The 23,462-nt window shown below is 41.9% G+C and overlaps 1 protein-coding gene across 1 annotated transcript in view; it reads right to left on the reverse strand.

Moving 5' to 3' along the window:
* Positions 1-21,446, reverse strand: part of LOC110519945 (Krueppel-like factor 12) — a 137,502-nt gene extending 116,056 nt beyond the window's left edge. The window contains exon 1 of the mRNA XM_021596836.3: positions 21,209-21,446. The gene's annotated coding sequence lies outside the window, so the exon portion shown is untranslated. The remainder of the gene's footprint in view (positions 1-21,208) is intronic.
* Positions 21,447-23,462: the final 2,016 nt, after the last annotated feature.

Raw genomic sequence — 23,462 nt, forward strand, 5'->3', positions numbered from 1 at the left:
AACCCCCCTGGAGTTGCGCCATGTAGGACCGTCCATTTTCGGAGTAGTGTGCAGACCACCATCTACCAGACCATGGCAAGCCATTAGCCTGGCAATGGCGCCTGCACTGCTATCCCCCCCTCTTCCTAAATCTGTATTAAAATCCCCCCCTATCACTAATTTCTTATTTGTGACACACAGGGGCATCAGACAGTCCACCATCTCCCTCCTGTCTGCCACCACCTGTGGTCCATACACCACCACTAATCTAAAATTACAATCCCTTATCGTGACATCCACCCCTATAACCCTCCCCTGCATTACCACAAAATAATCCTCCACTTTAACCTCCCTGTGCCCACACAAAATCCCTACCCCCGATGAGTGCACCCCCCCAACACCCCAAACCGACTCCCCCTTGTCCCACTCCCTCTTAAACCTATTAACATCCCCTCCATCCCTCAGGTGAACCTCCTGTAAAAAACAAAAATCAAACCCCACACCCTCCAAATAACTAAAAACCGCCCTCCTCTTAACACAATCCCTTAAACCCCTTACATTTAAACTAACAAAAGTAAAATCAGACCCCATGAAAGAATAAAATAAAAACATGTAATACACTCAAATTCTAAACCCAGACAGAAAAAAACAAAAACAGGAGACTCACCCGATGCTCCCCTGCTCCATATCTACCGGTGATGACACCATCTGTACTCCCAACATCCCCCCCTCTTCCTCCATCTCACCAACCCAGGATGCAGGAATAGTGTTTGGCTCCGGGGTGCCCTGCACCCTGGGTCTACCCCCACAATCCTCCCCCTCCCCAGTGCTGCAGCTGGATTGGAAAAAATTCAGGGAGGCTGAGTCCCCAAACAAAAAACTCCCCACCTCCTCCTGTACCCAGTCCTGAGTCCTGTTAGGTGTGTCCCCACCCAACAGATATTGAGAGCCTGTGGCAACCAGCAGCAACCCAGAGGTTTCTCCCACCCCCATCACTCTCTTGGCCATCCCCTCCCTCTCACTGTCGGCCAATCGCTCCCTCCTCTTCATTCTCTTCTTTGGTGATGACGGCAGTGGAGAGATACCAACCCCCCCCCGCCAGCTCCTCCACCATACCCCTCATCTCTTCCACCAGGGCACATTCCCCCCAGTCCACTTGCTCTTCCACCGTCTCCTTCTCCACCACTCCTCCATCGCTTTCTTCTCTCTCATGCTCCTCCACTCGGTTGCCGTCTTCCGCCGCTTTTCCTGGTTCTCCTACTCCCGTGCCTTCCGTTTCCTTCTCTCTTCCTTCCGCCGCTTCTTGCTCCTCCTCCTTCCTTGTGGCCTTCCCCTCTGGACCTGTACTCTGATCATGAGGCGTGCTTCCTTCCCCTCCTCTTCTTCCCCCATCCCCCGCCCCTGCTCCCCCCCAGCCGCAGACACATATGACCGCTGACGGGCCGGGCACCCCCGCCACAGGTGTGCTGACGAGCCACACCCATGGCACGTCTTAGGCTTGTCACAATCCCTCGCCTCATGATCCTCAGATGCACAAAATCTGCATTTTCTTGTACTGCATGAGGCGAATATGTGACCGTAGGCCATACAGCGTCTGCAAAATGGGGGCTGACGTGCATAAAAAAACGTCCCCCTGTCAGCCCCTAGGGAGAACATAGCAGGAGGATGGAGGTAGCCACCATGTCCCTTTGGGTCCTCTCTGAGGAGGGCCTGGAAACCTCTCCTCCCAGTCTTTGAGGTGCCTTGCTGTCTTTGAGGTGCCTTGCTGAGGAGACGTTATCCATATATCTCCCCAGAAAAGCCCTCACCTCTTCGTCCTTAACGTAAGGGTTGTAAATGTTGACAGTTACAACCCTAAAATTATTCTTCGCCAGGCTTGTTATTTCGTAGTGGCACATCGGCCTCTCACCTCCCACTGCTCTTGCCCTTCTCAGGATATCATCGTGTTTTGCCTCTGTATATAGTGCCACGTCGTATGCTCCCTCCAACAAGTTGCCTTGGAAACAAAACACGTCCTTCACCGTCAGCTTTAGAATCCCCATCAATATTATCCTTCCAAAAGATTCCCGTCCTAAAGGCTCCATCTCCTTTTCCTTCCAAGCAAACCTAATCGTGTTAGCCAGCCCAATCCCAGGGACCGACCGTGTTGATGTATTTAGCACCATCTCCGCAAGGAGAATGGCGCTCGTTCTCTTCTCTTCCAAAACAAGTGAAAAGAAAAAAACAAATGACTGAGCCTATCTGGTGCAAACAAACACAGAGACAGGAACAATCACCCACGAAACACTCAAAGAATATGGCTGCCTAAATATGGTTCCCAATCCGAGACAACGATAAACACCTGCCTCTGATTGAGAACCACTCCAGGCAACCATAGACTTTTCTAGACAACCCTTCTAACCACAATCCCATAACCTACAACAAACCCCTAGACAAAACACACCACATAAATAACCCAAGTCACACCCTGGCCTGACCAAAATAATAAAGAAAACACAAAATACTAAGACCAGGGTGTGACAGATATGTTTTAAATTCTCATAAAAGTGTGGTAAATTTGTAAATGATTCTGTCAAAAATATATTTTTTTCAAAACAAGCTGTCCAGTTACTTACTACTCTGCCCCTCATTGACTGGCAGCAAGTGGGATGGGAACATTGATTTGATTGGGAAGCTCATGGGAACATTGATTTGATTGTTTTGCCAGCTAATGGCTATGAGGGGAACTGCCTCAATGAAATCTCAGTGATTACATATAATACAAAATAACAGCACAAAGTAAATAACCATCCTGGGGTTCTCAAATGTGCATTCAGTTCAGAACTTCTAGGTCTGCTCTAGTCTCTCTAGCAATATGTCTCTCTCGCCATACGGCTTACCTCTGCATGTGAGACTAGATCTGCTCTATCAGGTACAGATTGTGCTAAAGCAAAAGGCAAATTTTAAATAACTAGTAAATAAATTATCATAACAGTTATGGGAGCCTGGGACTTGATAAACCAGATGTCTACATCCAACAAGAGGGATACACTAGCTGCAACCTTCTCCTCGCGGATCAGGTAGTACAAAAAAGCATGAAGAAACATTGATAAATTATTTGGTAGATTTTTTTTGTCAAATTAACCAGTTATCTACCTTTGATAAACAGCTAGCTACTGTAGCTATAGCTAGCTGGTGGCTTGCAAGCAAGTTAGCTCCCATGCCAATTTCAAGTCCTTCTGACTAACTCGGAAATATTACGCTATTTCAGAACGAAAGTTAACTGGCTATCACATCATGCTTTATGACATTATATTAGCTGGGTATCCCCAGTTAGATAGTGTTCTCCCTCGGATTTGTGAGCTGGCTGTTTATTCTAAATGGTATAATCTAATCTGTTCTAAACAGTGGCAGCATGTGCAGCGGTGGTCATTTGGTTTTTGACACGCAAAAGTTAAAGGTGTATTTATGCTGACATTCAAATGTACACATCCCTTTATATATCCTCTCAAACTACATGCTGCTTTTGTTGACAACTCCAACCACCTTGCGCCCCGGGTTTTTGCCAATCAGCGGCCGCCACTACTCTCACCATTGGCCTTTACGTCTCCCCTTGGTCCAATTGTCTACTTTACCTGAGTTGTTGTTCATTATTGGTAAAAGCTCTCTCACATACCAGAGGAGGACATAGGTGTGAAGAGTGTTTATGATATGCTTCTTTGCTGATTGGAGGCTGGGTAGTCAGGATGACACTTGAAGTGAAAGTACAGCCCATTAACCTAGTCACTTAATATGCACACTCGCTCCAGAATGGGAAAAATATCATTTCTAATTTATTCAGCTAAGTTCAGTTATAATCTTTTCACTATAAAATCAAATAATATAAAATAATGGCACTGGCCTTATAAGCATATATTGTCAGCTAAATGAACAAGCATACAGCCAATGGCATGGAGCATAGCCAGATAGCCAGATACAATAGGCTAACTCATATTCTGTTCTTCTGAAATACATTTTGTTCATATCATAATATTTCTTTAGACCTGACTAAATTACATCGTTAATTCATTGTGATGGTGTATAAACCTCTTGAAGCTAGGGGGCACTATTTTTAAGTTTGGAAATATAACGTCCCCAAACTAAACGGCCTATTTCTCAGGACCAGAGGCTAAAATATGCATATAATTGACAGATTAGGATAGAAAACTATTGTCTGTGAGTATAACAAAACTGATACTGCAGGCGAAACCCTGAGAAAAATCTAACCAGGAACTGGCCTCTATTTTGAAAACTCCATGTTCCATAGCCTCCCATTGCTCCATTTAAAGGGATATCAACCAGATTCATTTTCCTATCGCTTCCTCAAGGTGTTAACAGTCTTCAGACATAGTTTCAGGCTTTTATTTTGAAACAATTTGCCAGAACGATAACATTGCGTCAAGTGGTCACATGAGTTTTGCTCGCGCAACAGAATTTGGACAGCTATTGTTTTTCCCTATCCTACTGTTAAAGACATTTGCGGTTGATATATTTTCCATTATATATTTTAAAAACAACCTGTGGATTGATTATAAAAAACGTTTGACATGTTTCTGTGGACATGATGGATATTATTTGGAATATACATCTGCGTTGTCGTGACCGCTCTTTCCTGTGGATTTCTGAACATAACACGACAAACAAACGGAGGTATTTGGATATAAAAATCATATTTATGGAACAAAAGGAACATTTGTTATGTAACTGGGAGTCTCATGAGTGAAAACATCCGAACATCATCAAAGGTAAACGATTAATTTGATTGCTTTTCTGATTTTCTGATTTTCGCTACCTAGCTACTTAATGCTTAGTGTACATCATGTTTTGTTATGCTATCGATAAACTTACACAAACGCTTGGAGTGCTTTCGCTGTAAAGCATGATTTCAAAATCTGAGATGACAGGTGGATTAACAAAAGGCTAAGCTGTGTTTTGCAATATTGCACTTGTGATTTCATGAATATGAATATTTTTTTGTAATATTATTTGACTGTGGCGCTATGCTATTCAGCGGTTGCTGATTACAATTATCCCGCTTAAGGGATGGGTACCGTCAAGAAGTTAACTTCTTGGATATAGGGGGCGCTATTTAAATTTTTGGATGAAAAACGTTCCCGTTTTAAACAAGATATTTTGTCACGAAAAGATGCTCGACTATGCATATAATTGACAGTTTTGGAAAGAAAACACTCTGACGTTTCCAAAACTGCAAAGATATTGTCTGTGAGTGCCACAGAACTGATGCTACAGGCGAAACCAAGATTACATTTCAAACAGGAAGTGCCCCAGATTTTGAAGGCACTGTGTTCCAATGACTCCTTATATGGCTGTGAATGGGCCACGAATGAGCTTACACTTTCTGTCGTTTCCCCAAGGTGTCTGCAGCATTGTGACGTATTTGTAGGCATATCATTGGAAGATTGACCATAAGACACTACATTTACCAGGTGGTCGCTTGGTGTCCTCCGTCGCAATTATTGCGTAATCTCCAGCTGCAGTACTTTACCGTTTGCTACTGAGGAGAAACCCAACTGCCACGAATGATTTATCATCGAATAGATATGTGAAAAACACCTTGAGGATTGATTCTAAACAACGTTTGCCATGTTTCTGTCGATAAAATGGAGTTCATTTGGAAAAAAGTTTGCCGTTGTAATGACTGAATTTTCGTTTTTTTTTCTTAGCCAAATGTGATGAACTAAACGGAGCAAGTTCTCCTACACAAATAATATTTTGGGAAAAAAAACATCCGAAGTTCTTCAAAGGTAAATTATTTTATTTGAATGCCTTTCTTGTTTTTGTGAAAATGTTGCCTGCTGAATGCTAGGCTTAATGCTATGCTAGCTATCAATACTCTTACACAAATGCGTGTGTAGCTATGGTTGAAAAGCATATTTTGAAAATCTGAGATGACAGTGTTGTTAACAAAAGGCTAAGCTTGTGAGTGAATATATTTCTTTCATTTCATTTGCGATTTTCATGAATAGTTAACGTTGCGTTATGGTAATGAGCTTGAGGCTATGATTACGCTCCCGGATACGGGATTGCTCGACGCTAGAGGTTAAAGGCACAGTCAACTTAGTGTATGTAAACTCCTGACCAACTGGAATTGGGATTGCTATCATTTTGTAAAGGTTGAAGAGTCTATTGTCCTGCTAGTAGCCCATCATGGCTTTTATATAATTATAATGCAGGGTTAATAATAATAATAATAATAATGATAATAATTGTTGGATAACAGATCGGGTCTCGAACTCATTAATAGGCGGCTTCTATCGTCAATATGCTTTAAATGCTATATTATCAAAATGTTTAAAGTGCGTGTGGGCGATGGAGAGAAACAAAATGGTGCAGTTCGAGGCCATGAGGCGGAGAGTGATGCGGGCGCTGGAGATAAAATAAATGAGTCAAAAAATGTAAAGGAAAAATAAAGCTTGCAACACGCATCTGATTATTCAATATGAATAGGATTTATTTTGTTTATATTCTTCATTGTAACCACATAACAAATACACCATGAGCAGATTAACTTGGTCAATACAGTCAAAACATTTATTTATTAAAGACTATCAGACTGAAAACACCTACATTAATTAACAAATAGTCAATTTAACATTTTTTTTTGTTAAATTGACTTATAGTCAATTTGTGCCACAGTTTAGAATACCAATATATCAGCGTTCTAACTCCCCCTTACCACCAACTGCCACTAACAGTCGTGGCATAATTTCAAAACTTTTAAAGGAAGAACCAATGTAGGTAGCAAGCTAGCCAATGTTAGCCAGTTTGCTTGGGTGCATGATTGCCGTTGTGAAGTCAGAACGTTCGGATTAACCCTACTCATCGGCCAGAGCGTCCAGTGTGCACTCTGAACGCTCTGAAAGCGAAACGCTCAGAATTTACGAATGGACAATCTGACAGCACAGTTGCAGTCACCAATGCTTTGGATAACATAACAGCCTAACCAGCTAAGCTAATGTTAGTGAGCTGTTCTCTCATTTGTGTCTGGAAGAAGCTAGCAAGTTAGCTTGGGTGCTTGACTGCTGTTAGTACAGTGCTCGGATCAACCCTTAAAGAGATGGGTGGGGCTAAAGCTTCACACACACACACACAAACACACACACACACACACACACACACACACACACACACACAGACACACAGACACACACACACACACACACACACACACACACACAGTGAGAAACTCATGTCCTCAACACTCCTCAGTGCCTGGTCTATTTCTGCATAGGGGATCCTGTGTCAGTAATGCTGCCAGGATGGGGTTGATGAGGTCGCCGGATGCAGCTCAATTCCAATGACTGTTCACACAGACTGAAACACAACCACACACATGCAGGCATACACAAGAACACACACACATACATCTAAACAGAACTCACGTACTGTAAAATCAAGCCAAAGGTCTGCTGTTGCCATTATTATACAAGTGTAGTAATGTTGTCATCACAATGTAAGAACACATTATCTATAAGCTGTTTTTAAATGTTGATTGCCTTTTCATTATATGCTACTACTCACAACACCCCAAACAACCCCTGTATTTTCAGCCATATTCTGTTCTTTACTGTCTGCAACATAAAGTGTCCATGCATCAAAACACTTACGTGCCTGGTAAGAATAGAATAACACCAATTCTCTTTCACTTTCAAAGGTCAGACTGTGTTTAGTAGCAGTGCAGCCGTTACAACAGCCTATGGATATCTAACCACCTCTGCCTCTCATGTCTTGTCAAATGGTTGGAAATAGAGAACTCCTCTTCAGATTTGAGGGTAACAGAGTCGTTCCACGAAATGGATGCCTTTTGGACATGCAAACTTTTGAGAAATCGACTTTCAACATTCAATTGCATGGAGGATATGTTTAGGGTTAAGGTTAGGGTTAGGGTTAACCATTCGTAACTGTTATTTAAAAGCATGTTTGAGAAAAATACAACATTTTCTCCTTGTTTAAGTGTCCCTTGTACAAATAAACACACAGTGTATAATATCAAACAGATAAAGTTTGGGCCCATTGGGCCTCTAAAATGGTTGACGCTAACAGGGATGAGGTTTTAAGTGAAGATCGGCCATTACTCCTCATGTGGTGAAGAGCATTGCACCACATGGTGTTCATGAAATTAGGAATTATACATACAGTATGTTCCACACAAGTTTAATCAAATTCAAGTTTTCCTAAGATTAATTGAGCGAACAGGGATGACGTGTCGAGCTCAACAACCTCAGTTAAAGATGTGCAAAAGACCCAAACAATGTCACCTGCTGTGAATCATTTCACTTGGGGAATGGTACATTATTTGAAAGAGGTAAATTCTTTGCATAACAGGGTTGACCTTAACACGAGGGACAGATTTAAATGTCTCACTAATCACATGAAATTAAATAATAAAAGCAGCAAAAATAACTAGGCCTTCACAATGATGGTGAAACTTAGATTTTTATAAAATTAAGTGGGTTGAAATCTTCCTAGAAGTGACACAGGGTTGATGGAGGGACATGACAAAATGCTGAATTTTGGCACTTCAGCAAGCCTTTATTCATATTAAAAATCTGATTTATTGATGCTCCATGTGGTATATATGAAAGTGCACTTCATTTCATCTAACAGGCTTTTAAAATTAAATATTGGTTCATAACTTCTACTTAAAATATCAAAAGGGCACCCATTTCATAGAACAACCCAACTAAGTCAGAGTGAAAGTAGGAGTCAAATGTTTTTCTGTCGTGTGTGTGTGTGTGTGTGTGTGTGTGTGTGTGTGTGTGTGCATGCGTGCTATTGTTGTCACATCTGTATGTGTTGTAAGTTTACTCACTTCTTGTTAAGTCAGTCTGGCTTCCTGGGCCCGACTCTTCAGTTCCCCGTCTAAATCTGTCTGCTACAGTATACACACACTCCTGTGACCTCTGCTTGCACCCACCCTGCCCTGTGCTGCGCTGCACTCATACACATACATGCGCACACGCACACATGTGCTGCTGTCTCTAGACATCAGAGTTCCCTGGGTGAGTAGAACAATGTACACTACACTTAACATATACATACGCACATATGCTGTACACACACATCTCACACTAAGTAGCACTAAGGGAAACCCCTGTTTAACCACTAAGTGAATACTCTCAACACACAGACACACACACAGCACTCCTGAAAGAGGTTGCAGCCTGATGTCTGATTGCATCATGTGCCTCAGATCTGGCGGCGAAACAGCAAAACAAACTGTGCTCATGGCAGTGCCGTTTTAAGTGTTCACTATTGGAAAAAGCATACGTAAGATTCACCAGATGCAGTCAAAGAAGTATTGAAGTGATTTTGAAAGACTACTGATTTGAGTGATCATGATTGTAGATGAGGTGTGCACAGCTCACTGGTTTCAGTTCCATAGAGAGCATGTCGTTCCGTTTCAATCCTTAACCATGACTGAATGGTCGGACATGTTGAAAAACAAAATAGGATGGCCCTTGTGGAACCCCCCAACACACACACAGGCACGCAGACACACACACATACAAAGGCACACATGCACACACCCTTCCCCCCACATAAACGTGCAGTGGTGTCCGCAGCTGTGTTAAAAATAAATCTATAAAAAAATTACTCAGTTGCTCTGTCTCTCTCCCTCTTCAATTCAAAAAATGTTTTAGTGGCATGAATGAGAATATTATATAAATTAACAATATGTTTGAGCAAGAGTTATACATATCAACAAAAACAAGGATACATGGAAAATAAGACACCAGCAACAATTGAGAAATTAAATCTAAAGATGCTCACATGTATGACATGCCCGGAGCTATTGTCTCTCTTATATTATGGCAGGCCAGGACATCATCTGCAGCCATATCCACTTTCTGTATGTTTTCTGCTAACAAAATGAAGATTCTCTCCACAGGCAGTTAAAGAAATAATGCAATTATTTCTTAAAATTAGTAGCAGGAAGTGCTGCTCATTCTCTACTTCACCCAACCCACAGTGCTTACATAGACTTTCTTCTCTGGCCTTCCATGTTTTTTTATGGTGTCCTGTCTCTTGCTATTTTGTGTGTTTTTTTTGTGCTGATCTCAACTTTTTCTGTAGATTTCCTATGACTGAAAAGAGCTTCTGGACATCAGAACAGCGATCACTAACCTCAATTTGGATGAAGATTTCTACTGCAACGAGTCGGCGACGCTGGACATACTGCTCACCCCGGACCAGGCCCTAATCCCAAAGACTATTAAAAGTTAAAGACTGCGCAAGAGAAGCCGATAAAATAATCAGAACAAATAATCCGCCTTTACTCTCCGTTACATTGGGGAACATACAATCACTGGAGAACAAACTGGACGAGCATCATCTGAAACTAACCTATAAACCGGGGCCTGAAGGATTGTAATATTACATGTTTCTTGGAGACGTGGCCGAACAAGGATAATATACATCTAGCTGGTTTTTCTAGGTATCGGCAGTGTCAAACGGCAGCGTCAGGTAAGATCAAGGGAGGAGGTGTGTTTCTTTGTTAACAACAGCTGGTGCATGATCTCTAATGTTAAGGAATTCTCGAGGTTCTGCTAACCTGAGTTAGTATACCTCATGATAAGCTGTAGAACATACTATTTAACAAGATTTTGAAGAAAACTGAGGTTGGTGGCAGTTTAACGGGGGAGAATGGGCTCGTGGTAATGGCTGGAGCGGAATTAGTGGAATGGTATCCCATTCTAGCCATTATTATGAGCCATCCTCAGATTTTTCACCTAGTCAGCTCGGGGATTCGAACGAGAGATCTTTCGGTTACCGGCCCAAAGCTTTTAAACGCTAGGCTACCGGACTCTTAGGGTACTGGGCTATAAGGAAACAAGAAAATGCTCACCTAGAGGCGGCACTACTAGTGGCCGGTGATTTTAATGCAGGGCAACTGAACTCCGTCTTAACTAATTTCTACCAGCATGTCACCTGTGCAGCTAGAGTAAACAAAACTCTGATCACCTTTACTCCACACACAGAAACGCATACAAAGCTCCCCCTTACCCTCAATTTGGCAAATCTGACCATAACTATATCGTCGTGATTTCTGCTTACATGCAAAAACTCAAACAGGAAGTACTGGTGACGTGTGCAATACGGAAGTAGTCCGATGAAGTGAGACTGAAGTGAGACTGTTTTGTCCCCACAGTGACTTTCTCATGATGCCATGTAGATTGTGAAGGGCACCAGTCCCTCCTGCAGCAAAGCACACACACTACATGATGCTGCCACCTCCGTGCTTCATGGATGGTGTTCTTCGGCTTGAAAGCCTCCCCCCTTTTCCTCCAAACATAACGATGGTCATTATGGCCAAACAGTTCTAGTTTTGTTACATCAGACCAGAGAACATTTCTCCAAAAAGGATGATCTGTGTCCCCATGTGCAGTTGCAAACCGTAGTATGGCTTTTTTTGGACGGTTTTGGAGCAGTGGCTTCTTCCTTGCTGAGCGGTCTTTCAGGTTATGTCGATATAGATACTTTTGTACCTGTATCTTCACAAGGTCTTTGCTGTTGTTATTATTTTTCTGAGGTCTTAGCTTATTTCTTTTGATTTTCCCATGATGTCAAGGAAAGAGGCACTGAGTTTGAAGGTAGGCCTTGAAATACATCCACAGGGACACCTCCGATTGAATCAAATGATGTCGATTAGCCTATCAGAAGCTTCTAAAGCCATGACATCATTTTCTGGAATTTTCCAAGCTGTTGAAAGGCACAGTCAACTTATTGTATGTAAACTTCTGACCCACTGGAATTGTGATACAGTGAATTATAAGTGAAATAATCGGTCTGCAAACAACCTTTTGCAAAGACTACTTGTGTTATGCACAAAGTAGATGTCCTAACTGACTTGCCAACACTATAGATTGTTAAGAAGACATTTGTGGAGTGTTTGAAAAATGAGTTTTAATGACTCCAACCTAAGTGTATGTAAACTTCCGTGTATGACTCATCTTGTACTGACACAAATGATTGATTGTGGGAGCTGTAGTGTTAGATTTCAGTGCAGCTTTTGATATTATTGACCATAACCTGTTGAACATTTTATGGCTTTTCAACCTCTGCCATATCATGAATTCAGAGCTATTTATCTAATCGAACCCAGAGTTGTTTTTTTTTAATGGAAGCCTCTCTAATTTCAAACATATGGGGTGTGGTGTACCACAAGGCAGCTCTCTAGCCCCTCTACTCTTTTCTATTTTTACCTAAACAAATTCTGTGTGTCAATGTATGCTTATGAGTCAGCAACCACAGCTAATGAACTCTTAACAAGGAGTTAGTTGCAGTCCGTTTTGGATTGAGCATTGTATTTGTTACAAATCATTATCGAAGAGACACGACCGGTTCTGATCTTCATTGTAATCAGAGGGCTAATATAAATACTATGCATGCCAGTCTCTATTGGATAAGAGTTGAGGAGAGACTGACTGCATCACTTCTTTTTATATGAAACAATGTATTAAATTCCTAATTGTTTACATAGTCAAATCCAATTAGAGGCGTTTGCCTCTGCCCTTCTCTTTAGAGACTGTGCGGGAGTTATTTCCCGCACAGAGCATGATCCTGAGAAGGAGGACAAACTTAGTGACGATTAGAAATCTTCTCTTTATCGTTCCAGTCCAGACCAGGGAAGCTTTCAAAATCTTAACTCTAGCTGTTTGGTCCGAAACAGATTCACAAATCATAGGAATTTGTCAAGCTATGAAGACATTCTCCCCCTATGAGTCTAGCGTTGCTATGCAACAGTTGCCTTGGCAACATTTCTCCCTTATGGCTAAAGCTAGTGTGAGAACCATGCTAACAACAAACGTTTTTGTATAAATCTGAAGAAAAACTGCACCCTTACCCACAACTTCTTTGCTAGATTCATGATAGTGTTGTTAGACAAAGCAAGGAAAGTGAACTCTGTGAAGCATTTATTTGGGATGCAATCTGAGGTGCAGTTACCTCTAATGAACTTATCCTCTGCAGCAGAGGTAACTGGGTCTTCCTTTACTGTGGCGGTCCTCATGAGAGCCAGTTTCATCAAAGCGCATGATGGTTTTTGCAACTGCACTTGAAAAGTTCTTGAAATGTTCCGTATGGACTGACCTTCATGTCTTAAAGTAATGATGGACTGTCATTTCTCTTTGCTTATTTGAGCTGTTCTTGCCATCATATGCACTTGGTCTTTTACCAAATAGGGCTATCTTCTGTATACCACCCCTACTTTGTCACAACACAAACGCATTAAGAAGGATAAAATTTCACAAATTAACCTAAGGTACACCTGTTAATTGAAATACATTCTAGGTGACTACCTCATGAAGCTGGTTGAGAGAATGCCAAGAGTGTGCAAAGCTGTAATCAAGACAAGGGTGGCTACTTTGAAGAATCTCAAATATAAAATGTATTTTGATTTGTTTGACACTTTTGGTTACTCCATTATTCCATATGTGTTATTTCATTGTTTTGATGTAGAAAATAGTAAAAATAAAGAAAAACCTTGAATGAGTAGTTTTGTCCAAACTTTTGACTTGTACTGTATACACACATGCAAACAGACTTATACACTCAAATGCTTACTCAAGTTAGCACGTTCACTTCAACACACACACACACACACACACACACACACTGACTGACTGACTGCATGAAAACAGACAATACTGTACCAAGGAAAACATTCCTAATCACTGACTCATTATATGAAATCTTACTATGCCTATTTTTAAAAAGGGGGGGAAATCACTTCCCCTAAGTTTGACTCATTCCAGCAATCATACTACACTTAAGAAAACTAGCAGCTGTGTTTACTTCAGTTGCTTATGCACTCTCTCTCGTTATATCACTCTCTTTCTCTCCCCTTTTCCCTCTCTCCCTTGCCCCTCCACACAAATGCACAGTTTCTCTTAAACCACTGTTATTCTCATTTCATTTTCAGCTAATACAGTCTCTGTGGTTTAGCGACTTAATTGAAGGAGTTATGGTCCATAACATGAACATGCATTTACATGGCTGTGGCCTTGTTAAAACTAAACCAGGGCTACGTCCCAATAGTACCCTATACCCTTTATAGTGCACTACATTTTATAGTGCACTATATAGGGAATCGGGTACCATTTGGGATGTACACAAGCTCTGGCATGCCAAAGGCTCTTCAAATGGATTCCACATGTTGTTTGCATAATCCCCCCCCCCCCCCAACACTTGACCTACAACTGGAATCAATGCTCACACTGATCTGTACGGCATCCGTGCACAAGGCTGCTGAAGTTAGCTGTGCAGTATGTATGTAGCTGGTTTTCTGAAAAATACAACAGAGTTGCAAGCAGTTTCGTAGAATGAACGTGAATAACTCGGCAGTTAACACCTTGGACCTGTTCAACTAATCTTCAAAATGGTGTCTCTTTCTTTTTATCTCTCTCATTCCTTATTTTTCTCTCTCTTTCTTTCTTTCTTTTTCCTTTCTTTCCCTTCCTCCCTCCCTAACTTCCTCACTTAATCATCAGTCTTACATAGTCTGATTAGTAAAAAGAAGAGTCATGGCCTCCCAAGTGGTTCAGCGGTCTAAGGCAATCCATCGCAGTGTTGTGGCATCACTACAGCCTGGGTTTCGATCCTGTGTCACAACTGGCCGTGACTGGGAGTCCCATTGGGTGGCGAACAATTGGAGCAGCATCATCCGGGTTTGGCCGAGGGGGCTTTACTTGGCTCATCGTGCTCTAGCAACTCCCTGTGGCGGGCTGGGCACCTGCAGGCTGAATAGTGTTTCCTCTGACACATTGTTGCAGCTGGCGGGCTGGTGTTAAGAAGCACGGTTTGGTGGGTCATGTTTTTGAGGACACAACCTTTACCTCTCCTGAGCTCTTTGGGGAGTTGCAGCGATGAGACAAGATCATAATTGGATATAATGAAATATGGGAAAAAAGGAAGAGTTCCATTCATATAATTTTGACCGATATAGTCACGTCAGATCTGTGATTACTTCCACAGTATAGGAACTGTGGGTGTCATCATTCCTAGTCACCTCTGGACAGGTTTCCCAAAAGCATCTCCCGGATAAGTTTGGGAAAACGTTTGGGAAACAAACTGGGCCCAAGCCAGGCCGAGGATCCTTATTAACCAGGAAGCCCCTAACTTTTTAACCCAAACATTGAGGATTTCGGGGGAATGGATGAGAACGTAATGTGCTATGTTTTTCACACATTATTTATGTGTAAATATGTTGTTTTATATAGTTCTTCAGTTCTTTTTAATGTCATTTAGTTTTTCTCAGAGGGTGGCTGAATATCTGTTGTAGAAGTTGTTTTCTTTTTATTCCATGCACCATGGCTAGACTGAGGTCGTTCAATGTATGCTTTGTTGTTTGTCCTTGATTGTCACTTTTCTGCTATCTGTTGCAGAGTTCCATAATGCATTTAATGCATTTTGTCTATGTCTGATTCCACAAAAAGTGGGCTAGCACTCTCACTCTTCCTCAGTCCAGTCCATAACTAACACACTGGCCCAGAAAATTAGAGGATTTCACACTTATCTGACAAGAGAATCTGAAGATGATGCTAATGTTTCTGCCTGTGTCAACAAACATAGCAAGACCCTCTACTTTTACCCCCTTCTTCTACTCCACCTACTTATGTAGGGGGGGGGGGGCTACGTAAGTAGGTTTTGGGGTATCTGTACTTCACTTTATTATTTATATGTTTGACAACTTTTACATCACTACATTCCTAAAAAAAAAAAAATACTTTTTACTCCATACATTTTGCATGACACCCCAAAAGTACTCGTTACATTTTGAATACTTAGCAGCACAGGAAAATGATCCAATTCACACACTTATCAAGACAACACATTGTCATCCCTTCTGCCTCTGATCTAGCGGACTCACTAAACACAAATTATCTTTTGTAAATTATGTCTGAGTGTTGGAGTGTGCCCCTGGCTATCCATAATCTTTAAAACAAGAAAATGGTGCCGCCTGCTTTGCTTAATACAAGGAATTTGAAATGATTTATACTTTAACTTTGACTTTTGGTAAATAAGTATACTTTAGACACATACAACGCCCTCTCTGTGCTCAGGGGCCATCACATACACAGATGGAAACAGGCCAGGGCCATCCCACAATGCACACTACGTGAGGGGGGAGCATTCCCCTCTTGCCTCTCCCCTTACGCCTCTGCCCTTCGCTCAACGTAGTCGGATTCTTGCCTCCACCAGATGAGATAATCTACTACATACTGTGCTCTACAGTATACAAACATTAATTAATCCAGATTACATGCATTAATCCAGATTACATTCATTAACAGGTGTCTGCTATTGGATGAGGTTAGTTAACCTCTTTTACTGTCTATTCAGGGTTAGGGCTAAAATATGGGTTAGAAGTAACTTTTTAAAGGGATAGACCTAGGGATAGGGTTTAAGGTTTGTTTGTTTTTCTGCAAAAAACAGTATGGGTTTACAGCTCTCCTGCTCTTTTAAGCCTCGCTGTGGCCATCTGCGAGTACTACATACCATGCCAGGCTCAATCTGGGATAGCAACTGCGTCAGATCTACAAATCACCATTAGCTGCTAAGCAATGAGATAGACCCATCCATGTGGTTTGCAACTCAGTGAACCTGTGCAACATATGCTCAGTTAATAGCCTACAAATGAACAGAGGTCACATGTATCAAAGTACACAGCAGCCATTTAGAATGAACAAAATAGTGTAGAAATTAATCTGTTCCATGAAAATGTGGAAAAAATAATCATAGTTGGCATGCCGATCTGTTTAAATCGTATGTTAAACTGTAATCTTCCCCAAACTTGAAACTCACGAGCTGCCTATGGTCTCTACCATTACACCCACTATTACACCACACGCACAGGAGGTGCTCACCAAGTAACCATAACCTTGTTAATATCAAGTTACCTGAGGTAACGCCAGCTCATTGCTAACACCAGTGAAGCTTGCATTGTGATGCAGAACAATGGGCTGGGAATAGAACGTTCGGAAGGAGAGAAGGTGCTCAATAGAACTAATAGGAGCCCACAGGGTGAAAACGGCCTAAAATAAGGCCTGTTTTTCCGCTATTACTTCAAAACTATGGCAAGCAGCTGGAACACATGTTAATATTATGAAACTGAACTCCATGGCGGATGCAATGAAGTAATTTTCATCAGAAAACAGCGTTCTTAAAAACTTAATCTGTCCAGCCTATTATGACAATGTACACAGAACAAAAATATAAACGCAACATGCAACAATGTCAAAGATTTTACTGAGTTACAGTTCATATAAGGAAATCAGTATATTGAAATACATTCACTAGGCCCTTATTTATGTATTTTACATGACTTGGTCAAATATTTACCTTAAAAAAAGTAGGGGCGTGGATACAAAAAAAACAGTTAATATCTGGTGTGACCACCATTTGCCTCATGCACCATTTGCCCCATCTCTTTCACATAGAGTTGATCAGACTGTTGATTGTGGCCTGTGGAATATTTTCCCACTCCTCTTCAATGGCTGTGCGAAGTTGCTGGATATTGGCGGGAACTGGAACACGTTATCATACACGTCAATCCAGAGCATCTCAAACATGCTCAATGGGTGACATATGTGTTGAGTATGCAGACCTGGAAGAACTGGGACATTTTCAGCTTCCAGGAATTGTGTACAGATCCTTGCGACATGGGGCTGTGCATTTTCATGCTGGAACATGAGGTGATAGTGGCAGATGAATGGCACAACAATGGGCCTCAGGATCCCATCACGGTATCTCTGTGCATTCAAATTGCCATCGATAAAATGCAATTGTTTTTGTTATCCGTAGCTTATGCCTGCCCATACCATAACCACCCCACCACCATGGGGCACTCTGTTCACAAAGTTGACATCAGCAAAACCCTGCCCACACGACTCCATACACACTGTCATCTGCCCAGTACAGTTGAAACCAGGATTTATCCATGAAGAGCACAGTTCTCCAGCGTGCTAGTGGCCATCGAAGGTGAGCATTTTGCACACTAAAGTCGGTTACGATGCCAAACTGCAGTCAGGTGAAGACCCTGGTGAAGATGACGAGCACACAGATACGCTTCCCTGAGACAGTTTGTCCAGACATTATTTGGTGGTGCCAACCCACAGTTTTATCAGCAGTTAAGGTGGCTGGTCTCAGATGATCCCACAGGTGAAGAAGCCGAATGTAGAGGTCCTGGGCTGGCGTGGTTACACATGGTCTGTGGTTGTGTTGGACGTAATGCCAAATTCTCTAAAACAATGTTGGAGGCAGCTTATGGTAGAGAAATGAAAATTCAGTTGTCTGGCAACATCTCTGGTGGATATTCCTGCAGTCAGCATGTCAATTGCACGCTCCCTCAAAACTTGAGATATCTGTGGCATTGCATCATTTTCTTGATATGCCACACCTGTCAGGTGGATGGATTTTCTTGGCAAATGAGAAATGCTGGCTAACAGGGATGGATGTAAGCAAATTTGTGCACAACATTTCAGAGAAATAAGTGTTGTGTGCGTATGTAACATTTCTATGATCTTTTATTTCAGCTCATGAAACATGTGACCAACATTTTACTTGTAATGTTTATATTTTAGTTCAGTGTATGTTGTCTTAGAATACTGTACGTGTAGCATTCCATAAGATTACATCTGTCAACAACGGTTCCAATTTCTGTCACTGTTATTACACTGTGTCAGGCAGATGATGCCATAGGTGGCAGGATCCTGTAGAGCAATTATAATTGGACTGGAATGAACCCTGTAGACCGTTACACTGTTGCTGGCTTCATGTGCTAGTGGGACACAGGAAACTGGGAACTGGTAAGTCCGATATGATTGTGTTCAAGTTCCTTTGAAGTTGGAACAATTCTTCAACCAATAAAATTTTAGCTAGCCTGCTTAACGTTGACAATATGAACAGACTAGTTACCTTATCCATATTGATAAGGTTGTAATTTTCAAAAATGTTAAAGGTGAAAGGTCAGTAGTGAAACATCACAACTCTGCAATTTGGGTAACAACATGTACTCAAGAGTTTTCCACTTGTAATTCTGACTTTGGAGGGTCATTGTAGTGAAATGTCCCACTGGGAAGTAAGAGCTTTTGATAACTCCGATAGCACGTGAACTCAGCAAAAGTCTGTTACTGATTGGACAAGTAGACTGCTGATTGATTAGATGTGGCTGTGTCAATTGCTGATAGGTACTTTTTAATTGATTAGACAGATAGACTGGGTCCGCTGGTGATTGGACAGATAGACTGTGCTTGTTGCTGATTGGTCATTTTTAATTGACTATCTAGGCTGATCTCTATATATCTATTTGGTGTGGAACTACTAATAGCAGTCTAGAAAGGAAATCAAAATATACTCAAGGTAATAGATTGATAGCGGTGGCGGGATTACAAACTTGGTCAAATGGTCATAAACCTAATTTCATTTTCAATTTGTATTCTATTATATTTTCTCCAAATCATTGAACGTGATCTACAGTATGTCTTTGTTCCATAACATTCAGTAACCTATGTGAAGTACATAACTTTGGGCCAGTTTCCCAGACAGAGATTCAGCCTTTTTCTGGACTAGAAAGGTATTTCAATGGAACTCTCCATTAGGCGTTAGATTTTGGTTCCAGGATTAGGCTAAACGTTTGCCCAATACTATGTTGTGTATAAATGTATGTAATATTTGCAATAAAAATATATAGATTAAATATGAGTTTTAATAAATTTGACAATTATGTTCAGTGTAAATGCTAAGGCACGTAATTTACCCCCTCTAAAGTGTACTATTGCTGAGTGAAAGGGGCCCATGGTAAATGGATTTAAAGTGAAAGTTGAAATGAGCTCTAATCTGGCTCCATGAATACCCTTGAGCAGCACACACACACACACACACACACACACACACACACACACACACACACACACACACACACACACACACACACACACATATATATACACACACCCCGTGGCTGTCACAGTGTTGAAGGCAGGGACGGGGCCTCTCTCCAGCACAGGGGTAAAGTCACGCAGGTCAGTACTCAGTTTCCACATCAGACCCAGGAACAGGGGCCAGAGTCTCCAACTCCCTCCCTCCCCAGTCCCCTGGGGGGCCCCTCCTTGCCTTTCCCTGACCCCCAACCCCCAGTGTACAAATGCCTTTGCTGACAGCTCTGGCCCAGTCCTCTGTAATTGAAAAGAACAGGCCAGGGCCAGCCCCCAGCCACCCCACCGCACATCCCCCACTCAGCCACCCTCCCATAGCCCTGCCTGTGTTGAGTTGAGCCTCTGAACCCAGTGACAGACACCCATCAATACCAATGATTATTACCCCTCTGGAAGTCAGAGTCACTGCCGATGACATCCAAGACACCAGCCATGCAACACCCGCCCAACGCATATACGTATACACACACATACTAACACACACACACACACACACCTCCCCCTCAGTGTCCTTCCTCTGCTACCCGAGCTTCTGAATGTTTAACCCATTGCGAACAGCCCTGTCTCTCTCTGTGGTTCTGCTGCTTCTTTACGGGAGGCAAACAAGGCTGTCCTACACACACACGTACACACTCACTCACAGAAACACACAAGCAGCTATCACATGCAAAAAAAGCTGTGACAACCAGCAAACTTTTTGGGCAATTCCTAAGGAGTTTGGATCCTGCACTATTTCTCCTGACAGTCTACCATTTTACTGTACTCTCACCCAAATCTTCACCAGCTAATTTAGTAAAAACTATTTCTCAAACACAGAAGAAAAAACAATGACTTCAAACTATAGACCACTATTGCGTTAAAACAAGCTAAAGCACTGCCAAGAACACATGACAGAGGTTGAAGCAGTATTTAAATGCATCACAACCTGTGGTTATGCTGATGTCTACAGTCATTCCTCATTATAATCATCTCACAGCTTGTGCATTCACATCGAAAATAGGTGTTACAAGTCCAGTCCCTAGCAGTGTTACACTGATTCAGTTTCCTTCTGACAGCAACCCAACACAATGGCATGCATGGTCAGCCAGCCAGCCAGTGTGCGGTAGGTACCTAGGTAACAAGGAGTTGTCATATGTGGTTCAGCTATGACAGCTGAACCACACACACACACACGCACACTTAGACACAATCCCACAAAGATGACAAATGAGAACCACAGCATGAGAAGAACAGGAGTAAAAATGTGCACAGACCTTGTCAGAAGCTGCAGAGCCGTAGAAAACAGTTCTCTTCTCCAGTCCGATCTCTCGCTCCCCTCTCTCTCTCTCTCTCTCTCTCTCTCTCTCTCTCTCTCTCTCTCTCTCTCTCTCTCTCTCTGTGTGCACAGCTCCCTCCCCTTCTGTCGCTCAGCTGCTGAGCTCTCACAGTTCTCAGGAAATGAATGGGGAGCTGCACAGAGAACTGTTGTACTTGCAAATGACTTAGCCTGCCCGCCCATGTCACATGATCAGCTAAATGTAGGGTGGGCCAGTGGGTGGAGGCTTCATAAGCAATGGGAAGACAATATACTCTAAGCTTGAACAGCATGCATCGAATTACACAGGGCCCCTCGTGGGAGGTTTCCAACACTTCCGTGGTCCACTCAGGCAGCCAGGCAGGCAGCGTTCTCTCTGTCAATTTAATTCCAATGAAAGGGCTTCATTGCCATTGGAAACATATGTTTACATTGCCAAAGCAAGTGAAATAGATAAGTAACAAATGTGAAATAAACTATCAGAAATTAAAAGTACACAGTACACTCACAAATGTTTCAAAAGAATAGAGACAATTCAAATGTTATATTAATCAAGGATGGTAAAGCACTCCCTGTGATCGCTCAAGATTGACGTCGAAATTGGACATCTATTGATGTCCTGAGGACGCCGGGAAATGTCTTCAAAAACCAGCCACTAGGGGAAACAGGGAGTGCTTTTACCATCAAGTAGGCTTGGGTAATCCCATGACTTTGGATCAGAAGGTTGTGTTTTCAATCCCAGTCATGGACACTGGTTTTGTATTTTTTGTTGTAACCCATTTGGAATAAGTGTCTGTGTGGAATAAGTGTCTAAACTACCCTATCCCAAAACTTAACCCTTACCTTAACCATTCGGAATGAGTGTCTAAACTTAGTGTTTTAACCCTATCCCAAAACTTAACCCTTACCTTACTCTTGACTTTCTAAATTTGACGTGTAGAGAAATAGAATGTGAAAGTGTAGCAGGATGAACGACACAGAGCAGCAGGAGCAACAAAAACACTTTGAAATTTGACATTTGGAGAACATTGATGAATTCTGCAGTGAGACTGTGAGAGTTGGTTGATATTATGGCTATGGACAGTGTTGTAAATATGTGCAAATAGTTGAAGTACAAAAGGGAAAATAAATAAACATAAATATGGTTTGTATTTACAATGGTGTTTGTGCTTCACTGGTTGTCCTTTTCTTGTGGCAACAGGTCACAAATATTGGTGATGTGATGGCACACTGTGGTATGTCACCTAATAGATATGGGAGTTTTTCAAAATTGGATTTGTTTTCAAATTCTTTGTGGGTCTGTGTAATCTGAGGAAATACAGTGCATTCAGAAAGTATTCTGATCCCTACGCTTTTTCCACATTTTGTTATTCTAAAATTGATTAAATTAATTGTTTTCCTCACCACAGCTACACACAATACCCCAATATGAAAAAGTGAAAGCAGGTTTTAAGACATTTTTGCAAATCTATTACAAATAAAAATCAGAAATAGCTTATTTACATAATTCAGACCCCTTGCTATGAGTATACAATTAAGCTCAGGTGCATCCGGTTTCCATTGATCATCCTTGAGATATACAACTTGATTGGAGTCCAACTTTGGTATATTCAATTGATTGGACATGATTTGGAAAGGCATATATGTCTATATAAGGTCCCACAGTTGACAGTGGGTGTCAGAGCAAAAACCAAGCCATTAGATCGACGGAATTGTCCATAGAGCTCCAAGACAGGATTGTGTTGAGGCACAGATCTGGGGAAGGGTACCACAAAATGTCTGCAGCATTGAAGGTGCCCAACAACACAGTGGCCTCCATCATTCTTAAATGGAAAAAGTTTGGAACCACCAAGACTCTTCCTAGAGCTGGCTGCCCAGCCAAACTGAGCAATTGGGGGAGAAGGGCCTTGGTCATGGAGGTGACCAATAACACGATGGTCACTCTAACAAGCTCAAGAGTTTCTCTGTGGAGATGGGAGAACCTTCCAGAAGGACAACCATCTCTGCAGCACTCTACCAATCAGGCCTTTATGCTAGAGTGGCTAGACAGAAGTCACTCCTCAATAAAAGGCACATGGTAGCTTTTGAAAAAAGCAAGCAACGCTCCCCATCCAACCTGACAGAGCTTGAGAGGATCTGAAGAGAAGAATGGGAGAAACTCCCCAAATACAGGTGTGCCAAGCTTGTAGTGTCAAACCAAAGAAAACTCAAGG

The sequence above is a fragment of the Oncorhynchus mykiss genome, chromosome 3 (genome assembly GCF_057628025.1).
Source record: "Oncorhynchus mykiss isolate SJ-2025 chromosome 3, ASM5762802v1, whole genome shotgun sequence".
NCBI classification, from domain to species: domain Eukaryota; kingdom Metazoa; phylum Chordata; class Actinopteri; order Salmoniformes; family Salmonidae; genus Oncorhynchus; species Oncorhynchus mykiss.